Source organism: Manacus vitellinus, unplaced genomic scaffold (assembly GCF_001715985.3).
Source record: "Manacus vitellinus isolate BGI_N305 unplaced genomic scaffold, ASM171598v3 scaffold_68_pilon, whole genome shotgun sequence".
Classification (NCBI taxonomy): Eukaryota; Metazoa; Chordata; class Aves; order Passeriformes; family Pipridae; genus Manacus; species Manacus vitellinus.
Window position 1 is genome coordinate 1,507,542 of NW_021940744.1, and position 9,584 is coordinate 1,517,125.

The window sequence follows — 9,584 nt, forward strand, 5'->3', positions numbered from 1 at the left end:
ACAGTTAATAACAGGATGGAAAAGGGATCAGCAGGTCCAACAGAGTGTGCAATTTCCTGCAGTGAGTATCAGTGGAGATCAAAAGACACATGATAATTATAGAGCTGCTCATTGTCCCGTAGAAAGCAACTGGGATATGTGTCAGTCTCCTTCAAAAGGCGTCTGGCCACGGAAAGTACCCGGGTGAGGGTTCCTTCATTATACTGTTCCTTCCCAGTCATCTAGGACATGGTGGGAAATAGTGGCTGTAAAACTTCTTGCAATGGGAATGTGCACTGAGTATTTTCTTTTTTTTAAAATCCCCCTTAAAATCAGGAACCTATTAATTTTCCAAGTGCTGCAAGTATTTACTTTTAATTATTGCCCGAACTGCTCGTTTCACACACAGGATATGGAGTCAAGAATTTGAACCTGTTGGGCAAGAGACTTCTGAACATCCTGGAGCTGGTTGGGCCATGTTTGTTGCAAAACAGGAGAAATTATGGGGGTTATAAATCAAAATCACTTTCTTGACCCACCCATTCTAAAACCAGGTGGCAATCCCAGGGCACTGTGATACAGCCACACCCTTCTTATCTTTAGGTGGAGTTTTTGCATCAAAACCACTGCTTTTGAGTATTCCCACCGAGGAGATGATCCCAGCTGGGTGTTGTCAGAGCACTGCAGAGCACCAAGGATTCTTAAGGCAGGTGATTTGAGTGCTCCTGTTTAGTCTAGAGTAGTTTTAGCTGTTCGTACGCTAAGTTAAGCTTTGTTTGACTTCACAGTACATACTGTCTTTAAGCTAAGATGTTCTCAAGCCATGAATGCCTTATTTAAAAGCTGACTGGGTGTTAGCCTGGAGTGATGTAGTGGTGTATGCACAGGAGGAAGGGCACCTTCATTTTCCCATACCAGCATCAAGGGATAACATGGAATAATGGCTGAGCTGGACACAAGGAATCCGATTCTTGCGTGTATTGGGACCAAAGCTGATTAGTAAACATGCAAATAAGTTGTCCCATGCATATACCCATGGCAATCAATCCAAACTTGTGGGAAACATTGCAAGTAAGTTTGGAAGAAAAGCAGGTAATGAATTAGACTTTATTGGTATAAATTCTGTAGGTTGATCTATAGATAAATTGTTGTCGCTGTATAGATCCAGATTTCTGGATCAGTTGCTACTTCCTCAGTTCTGAAATAGAAATCTGAAGCTAATCCCTTCTCACTAGGCAAGACTAAGAATCTTTGCCATGTCAGGGATGGACAGATAATGTGGATATGCTGGGTCAAAGCCTTAAGTCATTCCCGTGGCTTACACAAAGATCCACAGAAAGCTCTTGTCTGCTGCTGCTGCAGATTGTCTTTGTGCCAGGAGGAACAGGAGGACTCGCTCTGTGCTTGGCTGTTTTCACAGCTTTTAGCCCTGAAAGGCACTAAAAATACAGGATATGAAACTCAGAACACTTGAGCAGGCTTTTGGTGAAACATGTCTCTGCCCAGAGATGGGAGCAGATTGCCAAACAAATGAAAGCTCTCTGTGAAATTTATTTGCTCCATTGTACCTAATAAATTTGAAAAGATTAAGTGAATCATAACAGCACAGAAGACTGTGATTCACCATTCTCCTGCAATGTGACATGAGGTTACACTCCTGACCATGCACAGGCTGGGAGTTGACCATGGGCTGGGGAACTCCGAATATGCCGGCTCTGAAATGGAGTCAGGCCTGAGCCCAGAGCCAGGCAGGCAAAGCACTCTCCTAAATACTCATCATTCTTATCTCAGCTGTGAGGATTGGGCTGGCCAAGCCAGGTGTTTCCCAGGTAGGTGTCTGAGGGCACAGGCACAGGAACATGTCACTGCAGGGTGGCCCCTGGGAGGTGCCAGGCTGAGCTGGCTCTCCCTGAGCACATGCCCGCCCTGCCAGGGAAGCACAGGGAAGGAGGTGTGTGGGCACAGCCACCCGGGCTGGGAATTCTCCCACATTCTCCTGAAGGGTTGAGGTGGAGTTGTTGTGTTGCTGGGTGGGATTTTTTTATGGGTGGTGAGGAGGTGCTCTTTTATATGCTGGGCACGTTGCATTTTTTTCCAAAGAAAATATGAGCTTCCTAATAAATGGGGAAATGTGGGTGCTGCCAGCTCTGGAGCTCGTTGTGCAAGTGCCCCCGTGAGAAATGTCAGCGCATGGTGCTGAGTCAGCACAGCAGAGGGGGCCGGGGCAGTTGGGGGTGTCTCAGATCCCGAGCTGGCACCTCCCTGGCTTTACAGGTGAGCTGGAATGTGGTGTGCCCGGCAGGGGGGACGGATGGAACCCTCCTCTGCACCGGATGGCAGCTCTTGTAAGAGCAGCAACCCTGTGGAGAGGCCACGGTGCTCACGTGGGTGCAAGTGGGTCCTAATGAGTTGACTGGCAGGGCTGTCTTTTGACCTTAATGAATTTCTGCTCATTAAGGTCACAGTAAATACAGCCCCCTGAAATGAGTCCGCTTGAGAGTGTCATGGAGCACAGGGGTCAGGGGATGGTTGGATTCATTAGGGATGGGCTTATGTGCTGGAGAACCTCCATCCCTGACCGCTGCAAGCTCCTCTTAGAGATTCCTTACTTCTTTCCACCTGATTATTTTGGGTTTTTTTCATGTAAATGTGCAGTCTCTCAATCCCAATAAATAACTTGCTCATGGTGAGAGCACATGGTGAGAGCAGGGAAGCCTGAGCTGAGCCAAACAGCAATGCAGGATGATGTGCAGTGATGGTAACGTGCTAATTAATGCCATCTCTGGAGTTAATTATGTCTCCTAGTTCTAAGGAAGCACCCACAGACCTTCCAGCTTATCACAGTACACCTGGAACTGACTGCCCCAGGGGTGGAAACACAGTCCCACCATTTGCCATGGACTGATCCAGGCTACACTGGAGAAGGGTGAGGCTCCAGAACACATACAGTATATGGATGACATCATCATATGGGGGGACACAGCAGAGGGAGTTTTTGAAAAAGGAAAGGAAATAATCCAGATTCTCCTCAAAGCCAGTTTTGCCGTCAAAAAGAGTAAGGTCAAGGGACCTGCCAGAGGGATCCAATTCTTAGGGGTGAAATGGCAAGATGGATGTCATGAGATTCCAACAGAAGTCATCAACAAGATCATAGCGATGGCTCCACCAACTAACAAGAAGGAAACACAAGCTCTCCTGGGTGTCCTGTGACCAGCTGCATTGCTGCTGATCCCAGGCTTCCCCTTCACACCACGTGTACAGCACGTGACGTTCCAGATGAACAGCAATCTCTGGGAGGGGGGAAACTGGTGATTTAGAAGATCTGTTGTATTTTCATTAGCTTTTGCCATTGGTTTTTGACAACTGAAAGTGGCTCCTGAAAAGTTTAAATGGGGAGAACAAATTTTCCTTATCAGGTCTGTGGCTTATTAATATATTAAGCCATATTTTGTCATGTGTATGGTGACTTCACATACATATTTTAAGAGACTATAACTTCTATAACTTTCTTCCTTTTCTGTCTTTATGTCAGATTTTCTGAGGGAAGAAAGCAAAAGTTACAATTTCTATGTGGAGGAGATTTGAGATGTCTTTGTGTGCCAATAAGTCACTTTTTCAGCAAGAAAAAAGCCCAAACCCAAAGCATGTGCCTGACACTGCCATTTAATTTCTATGAGCTTTGGATCTGTTGTAGCTCAGGAGCAGCAGTTCCTGTTACTGCTGCTCATCCTTCTGGTGTCATTAAACTGGATGGACCAGCCTTACTACAGGGTAGATATAAACATTTAATAGACTGTCTCCTTTTTATCCAGTATGAAAGAAGCCTTTCTGCTTAGTAGCAAAGCACAGAATCCCAGGATGGTTTGGGTTGGAAGGGACCTTAAAGCCATCAAGTTCCACCCCCTGCCATGGGCAGGGACACCTTCTACTAGCCCAGGTTGGTCCAAACCCTGTCCAACTTGGCCTTGGACACTTCCAGGGATGGGGCATAATTTTGTGCCTTTGCCTTTCACAGAGAGTTTTCTGTTTATCCAAAATACAATTTTATTGATTTTTTTTTTTTTACTATTTTACATGTTGAATTTCTGAGGTAGCTCAGGAAGAAATCACTGTAGCTGTGTACTTGTGAGGAAGCCTTATTTAATCCTTGTAACAGGTTGGAGCTGTAAATACAAAACTAGTGTGTTCTAATTGTAAATTATAGTTGCAGAAGGAAATTTAAAAAAATCTCTAAACAAACTGCAAAAGGCAAGCTGCATTCTGCAAAGGACAAAGCCAATAAAACTTGGTTCCAAAATAAGAGGTTTTGCAACTAGTCCAATAAGTAAACATGAGAAAGATTTTCCTTAAAATATAAACAGTTCTAGGCACAAATTTGCTGCTTTCCAGATGTGCAAATCCCCTCAAAAATGCTGCCCTGTGCCTGGGTTTGGGCTGTACATCAGCAGTGAAACCCCAGCCATCAGTGGGACAGTGATAAACAGGGAAGTAGGAAATTTTGGGGACCCATGGAAGAGGAAGGATGAAAAGTAAGGGATGTTTGTCAGTGGGATGTGGTTGCACGTTTTGAGGTCTGGGTGGGTGGTCAGTCAGCTGGGTTACATGTGCTTGGAGTGTTCCAAGCAGCATTTCCCTCTTCCCAAACACTGATTTGAACTCACTTCTCTGCCCATTCTCCCTGATTTCCAGTTTCAGAATGACTTCCTTGGTTACTCTTGTCCCCTCTCAAATGGTAACAGCCACCAGATGTACCCTGTGGCCAGGAGAAGGAGCAGCTGTGGATTAAAACGTTCACCACACTGAGATTTGGGGCAGTTGGGTAAAACAACATACAACTGGAGAGAGCATAATTTCCCCCCCCAGGCAGTGGAATGGAGTGAGTTCCTCCCCTTGTGTGAGGCTCTGCAGGGACCCTGGGCAGGGTCAGTGTCCTCCTGTGCTCGCAGCAGGGACACATTTCCCAGCCTCCTTGCTCATGGATGCTCTGGGGTTTGTAAGAGGCATTAGCCCCATTGCGTAAGCACGATCCATGCCAAGGTCAGAGGCTGGAGTTTCAGCCCTCTTGCCAAAGCCATATAAGCACCTTTAGTGATCTGCTCCGGCTGCCAGGCGCCTCTCCAGGGATGGAGAAGAACCTGCAGGTCCCTCAGCATCAGGGACAATCAGATCCCTTACCTGGAGGTGGCTAAATACAGATTTAAGAGCTGCAATCGCCCGCTCTGAGCACTCACACCGGCGTTGTGTCACCCCAGCGTGCAAAGACAGGCTTGTTGTATGGAAAAATGGAAACTTCCAGGGCTTACCTAAAGGAAAAACACCATGTGTGGGGTGGTGATGAGGTCACTGTGTTTGGGGGAAAAACATGGTTTCAAAACACCAGGATGGGACTTTATTTGCAAAAGAAGAGATCGCGAGTGGAATAAAACACAAAGCAAGCGGGGCTGACGTAGAAAGCTGCAGCTCCTCTGTGTGTGCACGTCACTGGGACTGATGAGAGGGTTATGGGATTGGATTATTCCCTCTATCCGCTTTAGCAGAGTTATGCTGTTCTTTATTTGTGAGGTGGAAGCATTTTAAATAGATGAGTCCAATGTTTCATTTATCCTTAAGGCTTGGCCAGTTAGGAAATTCTTTATGTGACTACCCCTGGCTTCAGCGTTGTGTTGGGTTTAAAGTCATGGGATTAAAAAAATATCCCTTTCTCTTCCTCTTTATTTTATTTCAAAGTCTGGCCTATAATTATGCACCAGGAATTATTCATCTTTTCTGGATTGCACACTTATTTTTGGATATCACTCCAAAACAGGAAATTAGCTCAATGTCTTTCACATCAACCAGTGACAGGACTACAAGGAATAGCTTACAGCTGAGGGTAAATTTAGATTAGAGATTAGGGAGAAATTGTTCCCTGGGAGGGTGGGGAGGCCCTGGCACAGGTTGCCCAGAGAAGCTGTGGCTGCCCCTGGATCCTGGAAGTGTCCAAGGCCAGGTTGGACGGGGCTTGGAGCAACCTGGGCTGGTGGAAGGTGCCCCTGCCCAGGGCAGGGGGTGGAATGGGGTGATCTTTAAGGTCCCTTCCAACTCAAACCATACTCTGATCCTATGATTCGCTTCTACCAAAGGACTACTGTTTTTGTCTGGAAAGGCAAAATGCAGATATTTTAAATCAGGATTTGTTTTATTATTTCAGGAAAAAAATATTAGTTGACATTAATAATGTCAAATTTCAATTAACATCAGCCAATTTTTTTTTTTATTTGAAAAAGCTTAGCTTTGTATATTAAGTGATGAACATCTTTTTCAGCTCAGAGCTAAAATTTTTGGGGCATGTGGCAGATTTGTTGGAGCGGTTGCACAGTTGTTAATATTGTGATGAATTAATACCTTTTATAATTATTATTCTGTCAGGAAATCTGTTATTCATTAATCTTCTTTTTAAAAAAGCATGGCTGTATCAAGTGGGGTGGAAGAGGAGCATGTCTGGATACTGAGAAAATGTCTATTTGAAGCGAGAGCAGAGCAGCCAACGTTTTCAAACGCAGATTATTTGAGGGCAGGAACCTCAATCCATGTTTAACCTCAGTGCCTGGCCTGATTTGTCAGATGGATTGAACATTTCCCCACATTCCTCCAAAAGTCTGGACAGAGCTCTCAGTTGATGTTTAAGTTCCTATTTCTTTCTGAACTCCAAGGGATCACTGCTAAAGTCGACACGTCCTCCAGAGCTGGAGTTTATTGCTGTACTTAGCAAAGTCCTGATGAATGGCAGGAGCCCAGGGGACAGATTTGACTTTTTTTTTTTTTCCCCAAGCTCCCAAACATCCCAAACAGATGTTTGCAATGTGTGTAATCCCTATAATTTGTCAAAAATCACTCCTGTCAGAGCCGTAACTTTAGCAGTGACTGTAGACAGGCATTTGGAGAGGTTGATGGCCAGTGTTTGAGGGAAAAGAGAAGAGTTTTTTGTGAGGTTAATTAAAGATCTAGAAGTGGTATTATCTTGTATGGACTTCAAACAGATTCTTACCCTTCCTTGCCATCAAAAGATAAAAGGTGCCTGTGGGGCAGGGCTGGGAGGAATCAAAGCTGGAAGAACATCCACTGTTCTGGGGGAGGGTTTGACCAAGAAAGCCTCCTAAGGCTCTGCATATGCAAAAAATTGCCCACAGAAAACAGCTGAGAAAATAGTTCTGGCTCAGAAATTATAATATTTAATTCTGGTGAGGGTTGTGGGGGGGTGTTGGTGGTTTTTTTGTGTTTTGTTTGTGGTTTTATTTCTTTAGCCTGGTTGAAGTTTTTTTTAAATGCGTATTTAGAACTGTGAAGTAAATCAGTAGGAACTTGTGCTTTTGCCTTTTTTCATATTTACACTTTGCTATCATTATTTGCAGAAGGCAGGCTTGACCTAGCCAACAGGTTCCCTATAAATGCAGGGTCTAAACAGTCTTTATCTCAAATTTGAGAGCTAAGCAATTTAAAAAAAAAGATAAAATTGTTCATGACAGCTTTCATATTTGTGCATCCTTCATTCCTGGCTTTCTCTGAGCACTACATGCATCCTCTGAGGTGTGTAAAGATTTTGTTTGCTACTTTCCCATGGTTTGAAAAGGTAGATTATCTTCTAATTGTGACACTCTCCCATTGAATTGGTACCTTTTCCTGCAGCTGGGCCTCCTCACCCTGGCTGGACACCCCTGTGGGAAAGGAAAGGAATGCAGCATCTAATGCTTTGGGCACTGGGAAGTACTCCTGCCCAGGAGTATTTATGACCTTCTTGGCAGTTTAATTAGGTTTACATGTGTCTTGTGGCAATGGTTCAGGTGTGAAGGAAGGCACAGCAGGTGAAGTAAGCCCTTGCTGTGGTAAGGAAAGGGGTACCCATGGAGGAGGGGTCTCTTTGGGTGGTCAGGCCCTGGCACAGCTGCCCAGGGCAGTGGTGGAGTCCCCATCCCTGCAGGGATTTAACAGATGTGTGGCTGTGGCACTTGGGGACATGGGTTAGTGGTGGCCTTGGCAGTGCTGGGGAATGGTTGGACTCAATCTTAGAGGGCTTTTTCAGCCTCACTTCTATGATTCAACCCGTGCTCTCAGAAATGTCTGGTGTCTCCCAGCCTGCTGGAACTGCTCCTGTAGGGCTGGCTTGTGACTGCCAGCTGCTTCCTCTTCCTCCATCCCTTTTTTATCTCCCTGGTAAAGTGTCCTGAGGCTCTACCAAGTGCACCTCCATGTCTCAGAAGAGCTGACAGATTAATTTCCATATTTATCTTGAATGGGAGGATCCAGGTGTAAAAGAGGTGCATCTGTATTTGTCCAAAGGCAGTTTCTACACTGTCAGGAGGGTGCTGGCAGTCTGGAGTTGGGCTCAGCACAGCCAAAAGAGAAGGAAAAGTTTCCTCTTGAACGGTAAAGCTGTCACCAGCTGGATGGGTTTTCACCTTTTTTTTTTTTTTTTTACTTGGCCATTTACCACAAAATGCAGTTATAATGTCACTGATTAAATGATGTATGTCCTGGTCCTGTTCCAACCAGCTGCAGCTTCCCAGTGGGAAGTCCTGCAGGGTTCCTGGCTCCTTGGCTTGCAGTGTCAGAAACAATGTCACCTCCACTGAATGATCCTGACATCCCTGTGGCAACTACAGCAGCATGAAATAAAAGTGATAGCAGGGATGTATTCCTCGTGTTACCTTCAGTAATCAGGAGCTGAAAGCCAAAGCACACAGGGTTGAGTGGCCACCAAAGTATTTACATCAGGTCTGTGGCTTCCTCATATCCCAAAATCACACACTGGATGGGCTTGGAGGGACCTTTGGAGAAGACAGATCACATCCAGGTGGGTTTTGAGTCTGTCCAGAGGAGGAGACTCCACAGCCTCTCTGGGCAGCTTGTCCCAGTGCTCAGTCACCCCCAACAATAAAGAAGTTTATCCTTTTCCTGAAGAGATATTTTATACCATTTATGTCATTTTAGAGGCTTCCTGGTTTTTTTTTTTTTGGATCCTGTGATTGACTTTTAATTATAAATGGTGAACCTTCACCTGCTGAGTTGTAAATATCTTTACACATGCCTTGTAAAACTGCATAAAATGAGAATAAACGTTTTTGCTTCCTTTGCAGACCAAACAAAGCAAGCTGGGGTTGCAATTATGCAGCAGCTAAAGCATGTACACAAGTTTCTCTGAACTCGTAAATAAATGTCATGGTTTGGAGCAAAGGCTAATGGCTTAAAACACACGTGTTCCCTGTCCTGCTCCAGAGCACAGCTCACATAAACAGCAGAGCAAATCCTTTCCCAGGGACTTGCTTTCATTCATGTAGAAACTGGAGTGCAAATGCTGGGCCAGTTTTTCTGCATCCACTTCGTTGTTTCTAAGACCTCCTCACAGGTGTTGCTATGGCTCTATCCTAAAATTAATTCCAAATATTTTAGCCTTGCCCGTGCTCAGGCTGCAGTTGTATCCCCTCCTAAGAGGCCCTCTGACAGTGATCTGTTCTTGGAGGCTTCTGACATTCACTGAGCACAAGAGCATCAGCAGCAAAGGGCTTGTTGGAACAGGCAGGAGGAAGGACAGGAAGCTCCTTGTTCAAGGGAGAGCAGGGGAAAAGAAG